Source organism: Typopeltis vanoorti, chromosome 20, assembly GCF_054136105.1.
Source record: "Typopeltis vanoorti isolate ZY-2024b chromosome 20, IOZ_Tvanoo_1.0, whole genome shotgun sequence".
Classification (NCBI taxonomy): domain Eukaryota; kingdom Metazoa; phylum Arthropoda; class Arachnida; order Uropygi; family Thelyphonidae; genus Typopeltis; species Typopeltis vanoorti.
In genome coordinates, this window is record NC_143568.1 from 39,319,445 (window position 1) to 39,342,472 (window position 23,028).

At 34.3% G+C, this 23,028-nt stretch overlaps 1 protein-coding gene across 2 annotated transcripts in view; it reads left to right on the plus strand.

The window, feature by feature from the left end:
- LOC150095386 (lysosomal Pro-X carboxypeptidase) overlaps nucleotides 1-23,028 on the plus strand; it is a 276,707-nt gene that overhangs the window by 81,314 nt on the left and 172,365 nt on the right. Inside the window, exon 1 of one of the 2 annotated variants that reach the window (XM_090410436.1) lies at nucleotides 20,117-20,133. The exons of the other annotated variant lie outside the window; for it this stretch is intronic. The gene's annotated coding sequence lies outside the window, so the exon portion shown is untranslated. Of the gene's footprint in view, nucleotides 1-20,116; nucleotides 20,134-23,028 lie in introns of those variants that run through there. 2 annotated transcript variants of the gene reach the window in all.

Genomic DNA, 23,028 nt, shown 5'->3' on the forward strand with positions numbered 1-23,028 from the left:
ACAAAGAGAACAAGAAGATACTCAATATATAAAAACGATTGCAATTCCGTTTGTAAGTGGCATCTCCAACAAGCTCGCCGGCCTCCTCAAACAACACAAAATAAGAGTAACATTTAAACCAATAGAATCTATCCGTAAACTACTAAGATCTCCAAAAGACAACCATCCTTTCTATAAATATGCTGGAGTTTATAATATTCCATGCGCTTGGGGCTCTAGTTACATCGGACAGACTTCGAGAAGCCTCGAAATCAGGCAAAAGGAACACATTGGCTATGTCAAAAACAACAGACAGGATATTTCTGGCCTATCATCTCATTTCTCTACAACTAATCATGTCATCGAGTGGGACAAAAGCTATTCTCCTTACATAGAGGAAGATTACCATTCAAGAATTTTCAAAGAAGCAGCCACAGTCGCCCATTCTACTGTCAACCTTAACAGAAATCAAGGCCTAATACTCCCAGAGATATGGAAAACCCTAATCAGAACTTTAAAAACGGAAGAAATGAACTTTAATACAAACTACAGAAAGTTCCTTAGCAACAGCTAGCTAACATTGTACACGCGATACGTGTTTCACTTACGTGCGATACTATCCTATTTGTAATTATTCTAGTCAGTTTTTAGAGTTAATTTTATCAGTTTTGCAGTTACGCATAATTGTGAGATTGTTTAAACTTATAATGTACCCTGAAGATGCCAACAGTTAAAGTGTGGCGAAACTAGTTGATTCAGTTTAATAATAAAATTGATCAACACTTGATCTGCAACCAAATATTATTATTATACTAATTTATGATCAAGAAAATACCTTCATGATTTTGACAAGTTGTATTCATTGCTCTTTTCCTCCCTTTTCAAAAATATTTGTAAATAACTCAACATATGAATATAAAAAAAAAAATGCAGATATACAATAATAAACTCGGTGTTGTGCAGTACAAGCTTCGTTCATGTTGTTCCTTATCCTTACAACAATGGTTATGATTTTATTCCAGGTGAAGCTTGTGCCGTAATATAAATACAGTGCATCTAGGTATCGTGTCTTCTTAACAGCGAACTAATAAAAAAGCGACCATTTGGACACCTTGGTGGTTATTTCTTTTATTAGTTTGGTGTTATGACTGCCGATGACGTGAATCGTAAGCATCAGAAAGGTTGCAGAACTCTATTATAATTTTACGCTTTTAAATTTAAAGCAAAAGCTGAATACACTGACTGAAGAGTGTATAATCTCAAACATATTGGCGCGAATATTTAATCAATACAAAAAGGATAATACTGCACTCGTAACGACCACCACCTAAGTACGAAAATGTTCTGATATACTTACTACATCTGCAACAAACTGACTACGAAACTCTTAATCACTAACATTACTTGAAAGAAAGCAAGTTTAGGATTATTAAAAATAATATATAAAGATATTGGACTATCCTTATACAAAGAAGCGGAATATTCTATCTACGAAATTCATTAAACGAATATTGGACTTAATTCATAATGGTATATGCTCTCTTTGAAAGCGTAAACAATCGTAAACCTTTTAAGGAATAATTCTCCGTTGTCTTTGTTATTTGTGAAAGGATTGAATTAATAAATGGAAGCGGAAATAAAAATTACTTTTAACATTTCCAGTATTAACGAACATATTCTGATTTTTTATAACAATATAAAAAGAAAAACAAATAGAAACACGCGACAGAAATAAGTTACTTTATCGAGTTATCCTATGTGGTTAAGTACCGGCACTGCAATTCATTAACTGCGTCTTTTACAACAAGCCTCCGTAGCTCAGTCAATATAGACGAAGCCCTTTGGTCGGAAAGACCCGAGTTCGATTCCCGTCAGTGAAGTGAGGAACCTTTATCTGGTCTCTTTCGACGAAAGGTGAATTATCTGGTCTCCTATGGAGGTAGGGGAATTTCACCCGGAAACTCGGGTTTTTCGTCCCCCAGAACAGGCAAACCTTCCGCCTGAACATATGGATTACAGTCATGAATACGCCCCAACCGTATGCCGAGCCCGGATAAAATTGTGTGTGTGGGGGGGGGGGGGGGGGAGCAATAGTAACCTACCCTGTAAAAATCTCACCAGGAACACTTTGTGGGCAATGCCTGCAAAGGCACCAATGGTCGGAAACGACTGAAAGGGAAAAATCACCCCCACCACCACGGTCTTTTAGAACCAGTTATTAAATTTAAAATTTTTTTCATGTTTTCATGCTAAAACATGATTTATTTGCGAGTATGTTAAGATTTCCTAGTCGGTACATGGAAACTGAACTGAAATATTTGTGGGTTTACCGAAAACTGTTTCAGCTGGCTAATAATAATTATATTATTATTATTAATAATAATAGTCTCTTCAATAACAGCGAAGTATATAATTGTTGATTTCTGCTCGTACATTCAGTTGAAATTTCAGATAAATTGTAGTCCGAAAAATTAAACATCAGAACGAGAATGCAATATTCGCAACTCATAGTTTTCAAGGGGAAAACTAACATCGAAAGATAAATTTACATAAAAATAGAGAGGAAATTTTAGAATCTGTTTCTATACATAACTTCATCACATCAATAGAGATAAATGGGGAAAATTTCTCATTATTGGAATAAAACATAAATGAATTTTAAAACAACGATCGCTGCTTAATAATAAGAATATCCAATTAATATTGTGGAGTAGTAGTTGCAGTGGGCTCATTATAATGGATTCGTTCTCGTTCTTTCCTTTTACTTTCCTACTTTTGCAATGCATCTATCTGTAACTTCAACTCTTAGTTCACTGTCAGTTTCACTCTCCTGTAGTTAAGTCCAATTAATATAACACACAGTTACAAAAATACATTACTTTGCATTTTGACACTGACTAGATAAAATCCATTATTATTTGTGAATTTCACCTTCTGCACAGAATTAATTAGAAATTAATTATTGTCCACCTTCTCTTTCTTTCTCTTATTATTATTATCAGCATTATTCTATTATTTAGTTCATGGGATAATTTATAGTCGTTTTTCCTGACATATTTTTAACATTATGCATGTTTGAGAAATATACTTTCTTTTTTTTGAGAAACAGGAATTTTGTTATTTTACTGTTATTTTTATTTTCTTTTTGAGGCCAATATTTGATTAGAGAGAACTAGTGTTGCTATTTTATTTTATTTATTTATTTTCCTGCCCATATTCTTTCTTATGAATTAATCCGTTAGATGTTATTAATTATTAATTAATTTTATTCTAAAAGCTACGGACATGATTAAAAATACTTCACAATCGGAGAAATTGATAATGGTTACTTATAATTATCGTAAAAAAATGGATATCTGCAGTTGACAGGGCACTGAAAGATTTTCTTTTACATCACTATAAAAGGGTCTGTTTAAATGTATTTTTATGATAATAGTAATTCTAATAATTTTATGATAATAGTTCAAGTAACATATGTTATTTGCCGTTGTATGACCTAAAAATGTTTGTCTACACGGATTACTCGCCTGTGTCATTCTCCGAATGTTTGGTCTAATTATTTTCCCTGAAATGCAGCTCATAATCACAGGACAATTTAATTTCTTCGAATATGTAATTCTGAATATTATTGCTAGTCCCTAATTTATACAATAAATATAAATATATACTGGTTTGTATTAATATTAAGACGTTATAGGTAAAGAATGTTTTTATGAGTAAGCATTCCACAAACGGTTTTCATCAATAGTGGACTGGGTACTTCGAAACGGATTAGATTCAGCTAATATAGACCAGTCTCATATATCTTTGACGAAAGAAGATGATTATATTAAGAGTATATTCCCCAGATATTAAATCGATATCGTCTATGGTCAGTCCGTCCTGATTATCAATCATATTAAGCAACACTGGCAAAATAAATTTTATGGGTATTCTTCCTTCGTATGAAACTGCCTAATTCACCCTCAACTGGAAAAATCTATATAAAGATTCGCATTATGACAAGAACCGAAACCAAATCTTTATTAAATGCAGGGCGCATGTCGCGGCTACCCGGTTCTTCAACTACGACGGTACTTCATGATTTCTGCTTTTCCTCTCCTGCATCTTAGGATGTAATCTAGAGCTTATTTTTGCATCTTGGCAGAAAGCTACACTACTAATTCATTAAATATATTAACGTTTTCTTCGGATTTTTATACGGACTCTAAGGTTTGATTGTTATTCTAAAGTTCGTTTTATTTATGCTCTCTTAAATATCTATCCCGTCTTATTTATTCAAAATGTGATCTGCTGATCTTTGGAATGTCGATTAGTTTGAGAATGTAACTGTCCGCAAAATTCTTTTATTTCTCATGAATACGGGAATCGAAAAAGGAATAATTTATGTCCAATAGTCATAATGAAATATTAGTTATCATTAGTTCATTCGTTAGTAAAATTTTAAAATATTTCTTCCAAACAAGAAATAATTTAAAGAAACTTTAAAATAATTATTCCTGGTATAATTCCAAGTCCGTGTTCAGGAACAATTGAGTAGGGTTTTATTAAAACTCTTTACTATCTTTAAATTATTATTCTCTGAATTCGACAATTTCACTGAAGCGCATATATGATTATATTTGATAATTATCTCTGTATGTTTTGCAACAGTTTATTTTTTTTAACATTTTTTTTAACATTTTATTATTTCTCAGATAAATTACATACATTATATGACCCCAATTATGCATAACAAATACTTTCTCGTACATAAAGTTTTTTTAAAATAATAATAATAACAATAACTATTTACAACTTATATTATTATAATATTCATAATGATGATTATTACAGATGTTTCTTTGCAATTTTACACTCTATATATACAATATCAATGGATATAATCACTCTATATTGCATACTTTTGTTACAGTTATTACATACATTACATACATTTGATTACATACGATACATTACTTCCATTTGTTTACATATGATACTTATATTACATACATTTGTTTACATATAATACATACATTACATACTTTAATTTACATGTGATACGTACATTACATGCATTTGGTTACATATGATACATCTGGGATGAGAACTAATTTCTCTGCTTTCATCCTCGAAGCTTATATGTAAGCTTATCTGAGGATGACACCAGTTGGTTTTTATTTATTGGTTTTTTTTTGCTGTGTTGGGAAGCTACAAAATCTATGATTGAGAAATTCATAGTGTGTGTGTGCGCGCGCGCGCGCGCGCACGCACGCACACACACACACACACACACACACACACACACACACACACACACACACACACACACACACACACACACACACACACACACACACACACACACACACACACACACACACACACACACACACACACACACACACACACACACACACACACACACACACAATAACTTGGAATGTATTGATGCGTCGCTGAACTGGAAGCCTGAACGAATATATTGTGTTTCATTAAGTTTGTATGGTATTTTGGGTGCTTATTTCTTGTTCATAGTATGTCCTTAGGGCTCTTTTCAGGCTATTGTAGTTTGTAAGGTTTCTGCATTCAAAAGGTAATTTGTTTATCATGTCTGGGATGTAGAAGTTTCGCGTGGCCTTTCCGTAGTGATTATTGTATTTATATGTGATATAATTAGTTGTCTGAGGTCTTGTCATACGGTATGTATTTCTGACTGTCCTGTAGTTGGCATCGAAATAATGTTTTAGCAAAGCTGCATAGTGACATAAATGTTTTGCTGTCAGTATTTTGTGTTCTGACATTGCAATGTATATAAGGTCGTTATTTTCTCTTTGTTGCCAAACGATCAGTTTTATCATTTTGTACTGTAGCGACATTAATCTATTTAATTTGTAGGGCGCACAGAAAGCATACATTGTTATAGCTTATCTTAGTATATTTTGGCATAGTGCTTTGTATATTAGTGTTTTTAGGGGTGTGGGAACTATATCTATATATAGGGGTGTGGGAACTATATCTTTTAACCTGTAGAGTTTGCCACTTATTGTTCGGAGTTTGTTGTGTGGATGGTTTATGTGGCTATTCCAGTTCATATCTGCATCGAAGTAAATTCCAAGGTATCGTATTGTTTCAACCTGAGGTGATTGTAGTGATTTTGCTGTTATATGTGCTTTTTATGTTGGAAAGTGGACGTTGGATGGTTATATATTTGTTATCAACTAGTCGAGTCAGTGGATTTCTGAATATCATTAATTTTGTCTTTTCTGAGTTTAGGTATATGGAGTTTTTCGTGAGCCAGTGTCTGTGATCATATTTATGTCATGTTGCATATTTGTTTGGGCTATGCTTGCGTTATTATGGATGGATATTATTGCTGTATCGTCTGCGTATTGGAATATCTTACCTTTGAGTGGTAGCTGATTAATATCGTGCTTGTAAATGTTGAATAGAGTTGGGAAGAGTACAGCTCTCTGTGGTACTCCACAGGGAGCTGTACTCTCCCCAAGTTACTGGTAGCTCTCTGCTTCGGTTTGACCCGATACGTGTGATATGCTTTCTATTTTGAAGGTAGTTTGTAAACCACCTGTGAAGAGGCCCGTCTATTCGAACATGCCTCAGCTTTTCTAACAAGGTTTATGTGTAAGTGTATCTAATGGTTTAGTTAGATCAATAAAGACTGCCATGGCAATTTTGTTTTTGTCTAAGGCAGTATTAATTACGTCTGTAAAGTCTTCCAAGAGAGATGTTGTTCCCTTATAATAATAATAATAATAATAATAATAATAATAATAATAATAATAATTTCGTAGGATAGTACTTAACGGAGCAATGGTTGTACAACGGAGGCGTTGGAAGAGCACTTAAAAATAAATGCTATTTAGAAAAATAAAAAAAAATAGCATTTATTTTTAAGTGCTCTTTCAGCGCCTCCGTTGTACAGCTATTGCTCCGTTATTTAATTGTAAAGATTTGTGTTCATATCTAAAAAGCGAAAAACATTTATACAGATTTTTAAGTCGAAGGCGAGTTAGCTATTAGCCTACAAAGATGGTTTTCTCCGCTTGAAAACTTCGTTTCTCCCTGCAAATCAGGCAAACTAGCCAGATAATGAACACGCAGACAGACACAGCATATTATGGATATACAATTAACTGTCTTATCACTACCAAAATTAGGTAATAATTATACGCACATGTGCACGCTAATAAACATGACATATTATGGATATACGAGAATAGTCTCGTAGAATAGTCCTATCATTACCAAAACCAGGTTTATAAGAAGCCCAATCACTGCTTCTTACATATCATTAAGCCTAATACGCTTCCGAGATATCTACATAAAGTTGTTAATTTATTAAATTAATTATACAATGGCAAGTTGAGAGAGTTTAACGCATAAACTTCTAATTAACACTTGATTAAGCACTAAATCCAAAATTTCAGACTTTCACAAGATTTCTTCAGGATAAATAACTGTTGACTTAACGTTGGGTACTAACCTGGTAATACTGATATGTTGGATTTAGTGGTTAATTGTTTCTGGATTTTATAAATTTTACTACTTGACATTGTTCTTGTATAATGGAGGAAATAAATTCATATATCAGTCTATTAAGTGAAAAGAATATTTAATAAGATGACTTCATACTTCAGAAATTTAAAGAGAAAAATACATTATTCGTTCGCCCATGTACAAAACAGTTCGCATGAATTTCTAGCTACATAGCTAATATATAAATCGAACCAATATATACTATAGTTGACTTTCCGTATAGCAGATATCATTATTACAAACTCACTCACAAGTCCCATAGGTACAATGCTGCGCCGAAGAAATTTCACTGTAACAAACTATCCACTATAACTGTTCCAATGGTACCTACATGCTTGCTATAGTGAATTCACTGTATAATCAAAGACATTATGCGGTCAATCTGTAAACTGCACTGGTTTAATGTCTGACTCGGGTTTATCTGTCCCGGACATTCCAATTAGTTCGTTGGAGAAGGTGTAGTCAAGACTAGTTCTGTCGGCAAGTGGAGTAATTACCGTGACAAAACTTCACCAAACACCACTAAGAGAAGCGTTCCTACTCTACAAACATAAATTAGCACCAGATTAGTGCTCAGCTTGAGCTAGAATGCATAATTAGTGGATTAGAAAGAAACTTCCAAATGCCTTCTTTATGAAAATAAAATGATAGAATCTTATCACTGTATGCACCTTATACCTTTTATTTTCAAAGTTAATTTTAATGAAGAGCTATATTAATAAATTTTAACAAGGTCGTTGAGTCAATTACCGAGTAATTGTTGAACTTTTGTTTTCTTTTTCAACCCTCCGATATATTTAAAGTGTCGCTCAAACGAAGAGTGCGTTGTTAATTACCTAGCATCATGTTCTCTCTCTCTCTCTCTCTCTCTCTTTCCCTCCCTCCCTCCCTCCCTCCCCAACAATGGAATTTTTAACGTTGTATGGAAAAGTCAACTCAAATTTTGCTGTTACCTATATTGTCGAGTAGTATTTCCATTAAACATTTCAGCTGCTGCTAATGTCAAATACAAGTATCCGAAAAGAAATGCCAACTTTTAATTTTGAATTTAATTGTCTTGCTCTGTGAATAATGCCAATTAAATGCACTTAAAAGGCATTACAGAGAACTTCAGTCACTGATGAAATAACTACATAAATATGTGATTTTTGTAGTGGTATATGTAATGTCGGATTAGCGTTGGCGTGCTGATCCAGTGTGCCAGGAGCTCGAGGAGCCCCAAAAAATTAGAAAGCTGAACTAGTGAAATTAAACAGAGAGGGCTTCCTTAATACTATTTACGCCAGGATTGGATTCCGTATATCCTTAATCCTGCATTGGGTATATGAATGTCAGAGAATGGCGTAGTTAATTAATTTTTGATGCGCTAAATTGTGAATTTAGCGCATCAAAATTTGCTATATGCGAAAGTGCTCGTCACTTTCGCATATAGCAAAGTGTACATACGCTTTCAGTTCTCTAATGGCTACCGGCACCTGCTGCTATCAGCAAAGTGAGAATTTTCAAAACAGAAAAAGGAAGGAAGGAGGGGACTATTTAAACTAAAAAAGGGGTGAATTCGAAAGATATCTCTGTGCAACATTTTTCAGCTTTCAAATTCTCACAGGAAGCAAGTAAACATTTCAATCTGTCACTAAGGTCATACATCACTTTTTTTTGAGCTTGAGTAAGAAGTAATTTACATAATTTTGAGATCTTAAGAAAAATACAGTAAGAAAAAAAAATTAACAATTCTTATGAACAATACTGAATGGTTAAGTGGCTATGGATGTTTGATTTTTTTATAGCTAGGGAATTTTCAGTGATAATAAACAAAAATACAAATACTTGATAAAGTGTATATTCAGAAATTGATAATTCACGATTACAATAAACTGTAATTTTGCTGCTGTTGACAACAGTCTCAAAATTACCACCTAAGCCTCAGTATACATGCAGCATGTCCATGTATCATGCAGCTGTGTATTATACTGTAATAGAGAGTCAGCAAAGCGGGTAACAAATGGGTAATAAACTTTTAGTTTGTTTACCCATTTCGCCATAACAGTGCCGATATTGTTTATTCTTATTGTTTTATGAATAGAAATTGTGTTCCCGTTTTCTCAATTCGAACTACATTTTCTTCATCTAAGAATTCCAAGGTCGAAGTTTGCTGTTTAGCAGAGTGTAGAATGAGACAGGGAGACATTTCCTAGCATTTTCGTATTTCATCTGAGATTGCAGTTGAATAAGATAATGTTGAATCAGAAAATATTACAGTCTTGCGGCAGTAGAATGGAGTCCTCATATAAGTATGCGAATGAGCTCCACGAGTTTTCGCGTTCCTTAAACGAGAATGTTAGGAATTTTACATGGAGAAGGTGCTTCTCTAATACCATGTCGAGAGCAATGTTCAACATGGCTGTCCACGTTAGCACAAGAATTCGAGCATGCTTTCAGTTTCATTATCATTGTGTGGCTTAGTGTTCTCAACGATAAGTTCATTGATCTGTTTATTTTTGAAGATCGTCTTACAAGTGACATTTATCTACGATTTCTGTACGAATAATTGCTGCTACGGTTAGGTAATGTTCCTTTGGATACACAGTGTGTGTGTGTGTGTGTGTGTGTGTGTGTGTGTGTGTGTGTGTGTGTGTGTGTGTGTGTGTGTGCTTCCAGTATGATTGGATTGTTCCGCGTTTTAATCGTGTTGGAAAACTCCATCTAAATGATCATTTCCCTGGTTGGTGGATCGGTAATAGTTGCCAGACAAAAGTGGAAACGCAACATGTATTACTTAGCGGTTTAGGGGTGTTTTGAATGGTGTAGCCAATATAAAGTATAGTTCTAATGAGTAATGTAAGCTATTTGCGCACAGTACAACACAATACAGACAATCTGTATTGTGTTGAGATCGAATGTAATACAGTATTTTATAAACATGAAAATATGAATTGTATATTCTTGAATAAACACTTTGCCAGGTATATGTTCGCTTATTTTCATTTTTATAATTGAAAACCTCACAGCATTTTTTTTTTTTTTTAATTCAAGCATTAGAACTTTGTAACCGTTCTTTATCAAACCCGTGATACATGGAAGGTATAGGATCCCGAAGCCATGTACATTCCTTCTTATTTGCTGAAACATTGGACAACTTCTTTTCTGTAATACAGGCAATTACATAAACATCGGTCTATATAAAGTGATATATCAAATCATGTAGTCTTGTCCAAAATCCAAACTGATTTGATGTTTTAGTAAGCATTCCCCATCGAATTCATCAGTGACACTTTTTTTGTATATGATGGACAGCCCTAAGTCAGATTTTCTCTGTTAAATCTATTTAAGTGAACTTCGCTGGCAAAGAATGCCTTCGAACAAAGAAATCTGTTAATCGCTCTGAAATACATTTTGAGCATTCCCATATGAACGCGTAACTTAGTTATACCGATTTGTTATTATAATTCAAAATAATTTTTCTCATTTAATCCTGCTATATCTATTTTCTGATTATGAAGTTTTTTGAGCATATTCGGTGCATTTCATGGAATGTGTAAGCAACAGTTTAGATTTTTTTTCAGTCTGTGTGTGCGTGTATTAGTCAACCAACAACCTCCACTTTGGCAATAGTTTTCGTGTCATAATTTTGTATTTGCGATCTTTATCAAAACATGCCGAACTCTCTTTCATTTTTAGTTTTAGTAGCATTCAAATATAAAACAAGAAGCTTTTTTTTTTTTTTTTTGGAATAATTGCAATATCGAGCAGATTTTGACATAAACCCTTCGCATCTGGAGTACTCTCTAAAAATCTGGAATTTATCTTTCCCTCTAGATGTTATGACTTACCTTTTACACATCCCATGGATATAGGATGTGTAAAGGGTAGATCTGGACTTCTACGACATACTCTTCTTATACAAACCTCTTTAAAACCTTTGGCTCTATTCAACAAAGAACACTGGGTTCCACCTCTTTTTATTTACTAACGTGCTATCGTAGTAGAGATAAGAGCAGAAAAGCAACCTAGGACTTGCAGCTTTTAACATAATTTAATGAGATAAAATATATCATGTGAATGGTGATTCTCACCATTTTCATCCATTAAGATAAACATAGAAATCGCATTGTTCCAGACCACTTACTATTTTTTTTTAAATATAAACAACTAATAACGTATTGGATCATCACCATTTGTCTTCAGAATAGTTCGATATACCCGGAAAGTGAATTCACAAGGTACAGAAAACACTGAACAGGTATTCTACCCTACGCAGACATGATGAATTCTTCTAGCTCCATCAGACTTCTTGATTGTGACTCCGTCACAAAAATCTCCTCTACTATATCCCAAAAGATTCTCAATCGAACTGAGATCCGGTGAATGGGAAGAGTCAGTCCATTAAGGTGAAGTCGCTTTCATGTTCCTGCAACCATTTCTGGATGATATCATGTCCTGTGACAAGGTTCGTTATCGTTCTGGAAGTGTCCATACATGCAAGGGAAATAGTCAGTATGAATGAAAGTGCTTGGATGACAATGTTCGGGGTAGGATTGGCTGAACCATTTAGTTTTTGCTCTGCCGGTATTAAAACGTTTAAAGAACGTGTCCCTGACTATTACACCACCACCACTACTACCATCATGTATTGTTGTGGCAAGCATGATGGGTTCATGGCTTCATATTGTTTTCTTCCATATCTTTTTCATTCACATAGTATGAAATAACAGGAATGGATTTAGCACTCCATGCCGTCTTTCTCTGGTCCTCTGGTTGTGTCCATTGCACATGTTCTTTTGCCCATCCTATCGTAGCTTTTAGTCTTTTTTAGCCATGGGTGGTACGCTTAATCTGGTCTGCTATTCTTCCCCATTGGAACAGTCTGACGTGTTCCAAAAACTCTCCACAGTTCCTGGTTGTATCGTGCAATCATTTGTCAAGTTGTAACACATTTATTGGACTGCGCGATACAACCAGGAACTGTTGGGATTTTTTGGAACACATCAGACTGTTCTAATAGAGGGAAAACAACAACACCCATGGCTAACAAAAACTAACAGCTACGATGAGGCGGGAGTATTGATCAGCTGTTTCCGTCTGCATGGGCGACGTTGACGCGATGCTTTCTTATTATCATTATCACATCATTCTAGATATAGCTCATACACTGTTGCACGTGATATTTGTACCGGTCTCTTTCTTACTCTTATTATCATCTCATTTCGAAGCCATTCATAATGCCTTCACACCTTCTCCACTTAAACATCCACGCCCCTCCACCTACTCATCCACCTGACACCAAATAGTAGTGCTTCTCGAAGGGAATTGCTGCCTATTTATAGCCAGTGCTTGCCACGTGTTAGTGGTAGATTAATTTAGCATGTGGAAGTCTATTGTTTGGTCACCGTGTGTAAGCGAGTGTGTGTTAATAGACATTGATTATGGGCTTGAATTTTTAATAAAATTCTTATTTGAAATCGTGAGTTTATACTGGTTTATTTAGTATTTTAAATTTTCCAGTATCATTGCTACCTAGTCATTTAACTCTTAAAAGATTAATACGGTATACTGCGATTCTCTAAGAAATTTGCTAGGAAGCATTTGCCAATCAGTGAACACATTTGATAAATCTTGAAACCGAGAGAATGATCTCTTAGAGAGCTAAAGAATTAGCCTTTTTAGTTTGTAGCAGTATTTTCTCCTCGTGTTACTTAAAAAAATAATAATTCATATTGTTTAATTGTCATACCAGTTATGTTACCTGTGAGTGCTGCTATAATTGATAAACCAGAGGTCTCAACAAACCGTGTGTTTCTAAGTACGTACGTACGTTTCGTAGTGTTTTTGCAGACTCATATTGCACATGATTACCGGAAATCTGTGTTTCGTTTTGAGTATCCGCTTCTCCTCTTCAACATGAACCACGTTATATCTGGTTTATATTATAACTGACAGCAAGTGCAATAATTCTGAGCTGTTTTGAATGTGAGTGGAAAATCTGTATAAAATATTTCGTTTATTCGTTTATTTCGAGATATATTTTCATTATACATGTTTGAGTAGTTAAAAGAATTTATCTTATGTTGTTCTATATTTTTAAACTCTCTCTTTCCTGCTTAATCGTTCGATCAACGTATCTATCTGACATTGTGGTTGACTGAAAATTACAGTAGCGGTTAGGAGACGAGCAGGGCCGCCCCTAGGAATTTTTTCGCCCCGTGCAGTAGCATATTTTGCCGCCTCTTCTCCCTTATTTTTCGTATAGCTTATGCCAACTTTGCCGCATCAAAAAAACTTGTCGCCCCGTGCAAATGCACGTCTTGCACCGTCGGTAGAGCCGACCCTGGAGACGAGGGATTTCTACTTATGACAAAAACGATGTTTCTGTTTGGGAACGAGTTAAACACGTTCTGAGAAATGGAGGTCACAAAAATAAATAAAAATAAACTAAAATTAAATATGAATAAGTAAAATTTGAAATAAAAAAACTTTTAAGAAACTGTGAGTTTATTCGTATTATAAAAGACATGTTAAGATTTCTGCAGCATTTATTGCCTGTTTTCTCAACAAAACTATCGCGTTGTTATAATTAAGTCACAATGACATGTAAAGTAAGCTTTGATTCCATTAAAATTGCTTGCGTTTATGCATTTAGTATAAAAGTAAGCTTAAGCGAAAATATATTTAAAATATTGCTGTAACACACACTAATGACTCTAATATTGTCATCCGTTTCAGCGTCAGATATGTTATTTTTCTGAAGCTCGGTATGCTTTTTCAGTTAGTTATAGAAGATACTACTTGATATCCACAAACGATCATATACTTTGATCAACTTTAAACTTTTTTTTTTTTTTTTTTTTTTTTACGATCATGGGTTTTTCAAAATCTTTCTGAAAGTCAGTTGCAGGAATTCGTAAAACTTCTGTAACATGATGGTTCGGGCCTTAAATTGGTTTGGAGATGTATTTTTGATGCATATATATATATATATATATATATATATATATATATATATATATATATATATATAGTGTGTGTCAGAAATATTATTATTATTATTATAACCTGAAAGCATAATATGTTAATTTAAGAGGATGCCAGCATTGTAAACATTATTTCCTCAAAATGGAATGATGTTTTTTTTTTTTTTTTGTTAAAAATTGTTCATCTTCAGCATTTATGATTAATTAGAAAATTAATTTCAAAACTTTTCTCTCCATGCTCTCGAAAACGTAAAAAATAAAATAAAATAAAAACATTATAGAATGCAAATTCCAAAATTATCTCTGCGTGATCATATTACAGGAAAAAGAAAACGTGTTTGAATAAACAAAGTTTTTATTAAACGAGAAATAATGCAGTTATACTTATGATTATTCAGCCAGAGCAGTATGCAATATTCAGTGCTTTTGTATAAAATGTGAATAACGAAACTGGTTATAATACTCTTTGAACCGTTATTTTTGAATTTAGAGTATCATTGTTTTCGATAGACTTTCCGTTAACATGCTAGACAAATTTATTTTCGTTTTGTTTACAATTAGTTATTTCGCAAAAAAATGTATATTATTGGGGTTGAAGTTCGAGTTTAATTTAAATGTTTAGTTTAATTTAATTTCTAGTATAGATGTAAAATTATCATATGAATATATGTTGAAGAGCACGTCTTTCAATATTTCTATATTACTGGAATACGAAGCCAATACTCAGTTATTATTAATGTAGAAAGCCTTAAAATGGTCATTAAAATCAACATATTATTTTACGGAATGCAAATTGGACCTAGACATCAAACATGTGACTATCACTGTTTATCAGTAGCAAAACAAATAATTGTGGTAATTCACGTTTTATAGTTGCGAATTTTTCATAGCATATAAATTAACTGAACAGTTAAAAAAAATGATGAATTAAATAATACAGAATACGCAGTTTGCAATTAAAAATGCATAATATATAAAACATATGAAAAAATATGAGATCATAAAAAGTAAAGCATGGCATGTTAAATATTACTTAGAACAATAATCTGACAACAAATACACGTGATTTTCATTGCAGTAATAAGAACTATATAAAGTCTGAGACTTCTACTTACAACCTGCAGACGGGGTGGCTTCCATTGCGACTGGAAAACACTGTTAGTGAAGAAGCCAAAAGTTTGCAGACTCTAAACCTTATTTCTTATTCAAAATTACATTGTGGGAGACCTCAGTTTCGATTTAATTATCACTGTTCGTGGATAGGCGCAATGTTATCGTTTAGCACATTGCCTGAAGTCGACACAGATATGGTTCGTCATAACATTGTGACGGTATTATGACGCGCGCGAATATCCCTCAAGACCAACCACATTGGCAATCCATCAGTGGAGTTTGCGCGGTGCATCATTTCACTAAGCGCGAAGTATGATAGGTGGAAATCTCCGCCAACCACAAGTTGCAGACGATTATGATAGGCGAGTGAATGGAGAAGATTCGCACAATTATTCAGCAAGCGCAGACCCATAGAGTTATTACAAAAAGGGATATCTTTCTCTCCTCCCCATTAAAAAACACCCATGTAATATTTATAAACAAATTTAATAAATATTTGGCCATGTCTCATGACCATTTTCAGTGTAGATTTATTGCTAAAAAAAAAGAACTAGTATGCTGCCATTATAATATAATACTTGCTTTTTGTTTTGTTTTTGTTATTGTGTTCTTTTAAATATAACTAGAAGTATATATTGAAAACCACATAAAAATTCTGTCTTTATTAAAAAAAAAATACTTGGCATGTTTCCATTTTTATGACTTGCTAATACAATGCCTTTCTATCTTTCATCACATACAGGACATATTTATTTTCAGCATAACAAAATGTTGTCAGTTCTATTTCACATTGAGTTTTTAGATGTTTTAGAGGTTACAGTTTATTTATTTTAAATTATTATGAAAACTCACTCCAGATTCTCTTTTATGATTGTGCTGGAACGTTTTCTTATCATAATAAAGTTAAAATTTTGTCAGATCCTTTATTTATGTTTGTAAATATTTATCTATTAGTATGAACTACGGTATTAAAAGTAACTACTATTTTGAGCCCCCCCCCCCAAAAAAAAAATAATTAAAAGAGTGAGAAAAAGTCAGTGAATTTGTAAGAACTGAAGTTATTGTCAAAAGAAGGGTCGAGCGCGATCGCGCGATGTACACACACACACACACACACACACACACACACATTATAATTATGATGAAAATGATCACAAAGTGGTTGTAATATCCTGCCGTTGAGGACGTTCTGAAAATGAAATAAATTACCACGCTGCCAAATACCGCGATGTATTCAAATTACTTTTATAAACTGCAAAAGCGTTACGAGACAGGAGATTAATAGAATTCTGTCGTAAAACTAATTACGAGGTTACAGAGCAGCCGATCAAGTAATGAATCCTCCAGTGTTCTTCATTCGTATTAATTCAATTAACGGAGTCGCTGCAATAAGCTGCCGTTCATCAGTGGGAGAATGGAACTTTAGTTGACTGCAGTTTTTTCTTCAATAATAATAAAAAAAATTCCGTCCTAAACTTGCATTTACTATAAATTCTTTTGTTTTCTTCCTGGAAATTTACATTGTAATATTTCTTTTCTGAATTATAACCCAGTAAAGATATGAATCTAAATTATTTTTAATTAGAGAAGCTCAGTTTTTTATTTTTATTTTTTTATTTTTGTAATATGATCTTTATATTTAAAGATTCAGTTGAATGCACCAATTTAAATATAATTACACAAAATTCAGATACAAAATTCTTATTCACCTCTTGAAGTTTTCTCCAATAATGCGCTTCAAAAATAAAAGAAATATTCATTTAAATAACTGTAATTATGCGAATTTTATACAATATATTATAAATATCTAGTGAAGAATCTCTTTAAAAACATGAAAATGTATTATTAGATATATGAAGAACCAAAGGCTTCAATTCGGCGACATATGACTTGTTTAAGTTAAGGGATATTACATCCCATATCGTTTCTTAGCCGAATAAGAAACTCAAAGAGTTTCATGCCGAATATAGTAGAAACTATATAAAGTTCGGCGATTCCAAGCGTAAGCAAATACCTGGATACTGCAGCAACTGACCCTTAAGGTAGTGCAAGCTGAGGCAACTCATGTCAAAGGTGGAGCAAGCTCCGATCACTATTCTTGATATTTACCCATAATGTGAACTTAGCTCCTATAGGAGCTGTATTACTGTTCTACATTATGAGAGAAGGTCACTACCCAGACCGGTTTCAATCTTATGAATAAGTAAAGCCGTCTCTAAAAATTCGGACGATCCCTAGGCCACTCAATTGTGGGCGAAAGACCGTCCATCTCAGCGTTGGCTCCACTCAGTGATGGCCTTCCACCCACACGCCACCACCGAGCAGAACCGCTCAAATTCCGGAGAAAAGCATTCACCGACAAAGCCCTTCAGCGGGCCCTGCCGGAGAACACTTTCCCCGGAGACTCAAATTTCTCCCTTAAGGCAAAAACCTTAAGAGAGCGAACTCATAATAGCCCCCACCGGTTTCAACCTTATGTATAGGTGAATAGGTGAAGCGGGCTCTAAAAATGAGACGATCCCGAAAGATCGCCCAACTCAGCATTGTTCCACTCGATGACAAGCTCACCCCGTCACCGAGAAGAACTTCTCAGCATTGGCCCTACCCAGTGGTAGGCTCACCCCACCACCAAGCAGAGCCATAATCTCAGCGGTGGCCCCACTCGGAGACAGGCAGAAACCTACCTCCAAGTGGAGCCTCTCAAAGCCAGATCCGCCCCGCACCGGTTTCCACCCTCATTGGGGTGGATAGTCATCAGTGAGTAGGTAGACCTAGTTAATATCAAGTTTGTAGCGAACAGAACTTACAACCCTTCTATGAGTATTGCCGAGAGGTGTCCTAATAAATTATTAGATATATGAAGAACCAAAGGCTTCGATTCGGCGACATATGACTTGTTTAAGTTAAGGGATATTACATCCCATATCGTTTCTTAGCCGAATAAGAAACTCAAAGAGTTTCATGCCGAATATAGTAGAAACTATATAAAGTTCGGCGATTCCAAGCATAAGCAAATACCTGGATACTGCAGGTATTTGCTTATGCTTGGAAACTTTATATAGTTTATATATACTTTATATAACTTTATATAGTTTCTACTATATTCGGCATGAAACTCTTTGAGTTTCTTATTCAGCTAAGAAACGATATGAGATGAAAATGTATATTATGATATCATATGCAGTAATAACAATTTTAACAAACATATATATACTTTTTATGATAATCCCAATAAAAGACTGGAAACCTGAAGCTCATTAGAATTGTTGACTAAATAATGTTCGGATCCTGTTCTTGAAAGCAAACATGATACTTTTTGAATCCACTGTAATCTACCTGTAATAAAGGTGATGTTGCACATTGAAAATCATTTACCACCTAAAGACTCACAAATATGCATGACACAGTGGGACTGGAAGTCTTACTGTGACAATTACATGTGGCAGGAGAGAGGATTTTCTTACCACTTAGCAATTAAGTTACAAAGTGGACAGCTATGTTAGCATTTTAGATGTTGAAGCACTTTGGTTTATAATGATACATCTCCAAGGCAACTAAATTCCTAACTTATGATGAAGTAACATGACCCATACTCAAAACCCCGTTATGAGGATAATACGGAGAGTGACTCTAGTTCAAGGTTTTTCTAGTTCAAAATTTGTCAAGATCTCAACAGGTATCAACGACAGCTTGTTTGCTCGGAGAAGCAAAAAATAGTAGTAACACTATCACTGCTCTGATGATATTGTATTTCGAGGAAAACTCAAGTAGTTTCCTTCAAAATACAACAGCTTGACTAAATTACTATTCATATACAAAGCTTGATCAACTTCGCTATTTTTTTATCGCGTCCATTGCTTAACATGCAGGAAACTTGGAAGCTAGAGTTCGTTAAGACTACAATTTTCCAATGAGACGAGTAGCGGCACATTGCACGATCGCGAAACGGTAAAACTTGACACTACTCTACACTCGTGTGTGTGTGTGTGTGTGTGTGTGTGTGAGAGAGAGAGAGAGAGAGAGAGAGAGAGAGAGAGAGAGAGAGAGAGAGAGAGAGCAGAATTATTATTTTGTTAAATAGAAAAATATAATAGAAAGAAGGAGACATTAAATTAGACAGAAATGAAAACTTAATCAGAAATGATAAATATGTATCGTCTTTTTTTTTTTTTTCATGTTTTTCTACGAGGATGCTAAGCCTTCCCTCCTCTGATTTGAATACTCAGAAAACAGAAAGCTAAATTCTTTATTTAATTTCTCATGTTATTCATAATATTCAGGTGTTTTTTATTTATGTTTAATGTTTAATCAAATACGAAAAGATTTTTAATTACAAATTTTAAATATATCTGTGTAGACCAGGGGTAGGCAAAGTGGTCGATATCGACCCCTGGGAGTTGATGTGCTATCCAAGGGGTCGATAAAATTCTAAAGGTCAATAAACACCTAAAACGATTTTGAGCAACAACTAGTAAGCATGCAACTATTCATCAAACACATCCTTCTCATTAACTTCCAAGTAAATCAATAAAATGTAAGTAAATTTTTAATGTTCTTTATACATTTCTTTAAGTATTTTCTTTAAATTTCTTTAAATATTTCTTATCGAGAACAGAAAGGCAGTAAAAGGGTGAAGGAATTATTCTTTTTAATTGAGAAATTTATTATTGATAACATTTATTCATTTATTTAACGTGATGGGGGTCGATGAGGGATCAAGGATTCCATGGAGGGGTCAATGGTCTAAAAAGTTTGCCGATCCCTAGTGTAGACTCATCCACGACGAGTCTCTCGACTCCTGTTGGTAATATAATAATAATAATAATAATAATAATAATAATAATAATAATATTTTATTTTCCTGGGCTTATTTCTATCCTCTGCAACCATTGAAAAGATGCATCCAGTTTTGTTCGCTTTCTAGTGATTGTCTATCTTGACGATGTTTTTCGATCTCGACTTTGTCCCCCTATGCTTGACTATGCTTGCAAAAGATTTCAAATCTTCAATCTAATTCACGTAATTCTTGTTATTTCTTTTTAATCTAGCCTACGAAAATGCCGATTTCCTGTGCTGTCGCTATTGCTGTATTTCTTGCTCATATATACTAAAGGTTAAAGCGTTCTTTTTTAAAACTAGATAACACTCAACCGAGAAATGTAATGGCAGAAAAGTAATCTTATTACTTTTCTGCCATTATTCTAGCCCTTTCCACGCTTAGTTTAAGACCTCTCCGAGAATGCAAACGTGAAAGGGAGTAAAATAGTCCCGTTTTCAAAATTCTTCGCTCGGGTTTAAGTGAGTAATTTGGTAGCTATTGCTGAACTCTGCTAAAACCTTTTTAGCGTTATGCCTTTTGAATGGTCACCTTAGTTCACAATGTCTGAGGTGTTGACAACAAGAGTGAGTCAAAGCCATTCAGGGAAACTCTTCTCTGAACGGTACTTAGAGAGAGAGAGAGAGAGGGGGGGGGCATCAATTAATAACCATAAACAAAGTAAGCATTTAGACTCACTGAAGAGCACTAATTTATTGTATTTAATATGTTCACCAGACTTGGCGGCCGAGTGGTTAGCGTATCCATTCTCCAACCAATGGGCTTCGAGCTTGAATCCCGCCGTAGACATGGATGTATGTGATTGTGTTTAGGTGGAAGATGAATTTCATTGTCCGTTCTGAGCCCACTTCCCCGCTTATTGGAGGCCTGAAGTAGATTAAAAAAAAGTTCCGTTGGTATTTTAGAGCACGGTTTCTGGACTATGGAAAAAATAAATAACAAATACGGAAAATAGAAAAAAATCCTTAGCCTATTCATGATACTAATGTACTATAGATTTATAACCTTTCTTGGGGGGGGGGGGTAGATCACATTTAATATGTGTGTTGTGTAACGGTTTCTGGTGTGATTTTATCCACACATCACCTCAGCATGATTTCCTGAAACTCTGTTCTTCATCGCAAAACAGGCACACAAACACCAAAAGTACGCACTCAGTTAACAGTTATAATACACTGACTTCACAAGCCATAGTTACTTAGGCCGTAATTCTAAACAACGAGCCAACTATCCAACCTCAGCATCTCTCTCTCTCTCTCTCTCTCTCCATATAATAAAATAGTTTTGTTTGTTTGGTGGTTAAAGATCCATCACAATAAGCTCTGTTTGAGCATATCAGGCTGAATATATATATTATTCGTTAATAAATGATGTTATGAAGCCCTCTTAATCTGTTAACTTGCAAATTCTCGAACAACATACACAATTACATTGAATTGGAGCTGTTGCTAACTACATTTTATTAAGTTTATAATAAGCTGTTGCATGGTTTGCATGCTTTTAATCTTTCAGTTATGTTTTTTCTGTATTTTGGTAAACATTGTGCCATCAGTGAGTCGAGTATACATAGATTTTTCTAATAATTATTTGAAATGTTGCATTAATGCATTAAGAAATTGTGATACTTTACACGCATAATGATTCAGATTAATAAAGCTCAAATACATTATTTCTTATATATATATAAAAGACAGGGTTCCTACATTGGATAAGATATTAAGATAAAATTAGATCTTACTATATTTCTTGGGGTGTCCATGTGTCTTATTAGAGGAGAAAATTTTAAATGGCATTATGCGATTAGCAGTATTCGTGATCTAGGGACAGCAAAACTACCCTTTTGGAGATTGTTATTTTCGCTTAACTACACTTTTTTTTTTTTTTGCTGTTCTTTTTCTGAAAGCACTCTGGTTCTAGAAGGTTAGATGAAAATAAACATGCTAACGATAAAGTGGGGAACTGTCCGATGTAGAGCGGGGAGCCTAATTTCCTTTTAACTCAACCTGAACCAATGATATGGATTAGATTCCGGTAAGTTTGGTTGATTCTTTGAAAAGCCATCAGTGGGTCGAGTAAACCATTGAGTCTCGATTATAGACTCAATAGTTGAATGAAACCAAACTAGTATGATAAATTACATGAACAACAGAAATAGCGGCAAGCTCAAATGATAGCTTGAGCCTAAGAGACAAAAGAATGCTCTAGATGTATTTAAAATGGATTTATTTAACTGGTCTCTATGGAGACAGAAGGAATTTTTCCAGAAGAATACCCCAGTTATATTCCCCTCTTCTCCCAAAAAAGAGAGAAACATCCCCGTAGAACACTCGAAGAATGAGTAGAGAATCACAATATATAGACAGCTAAGACAGCTATTTTTCCTCCAAGTTTATGGAGGAAAAGTTCTACAACACTAACTTACTTTCAGTAGTTAAAAAAAAAAACTCTTTTAAAGGCTCTTCGGTCCTGAATGGAATTTCAACCGAAGCCTTTCTAACCGAAGGACGCGCATTGTTCTTTCGGCTGCTTCCATTGAGAACCATTTGAAGCTTTCATATGCTTAGGCTGAATATGTGCCTTAATTCCATCGAG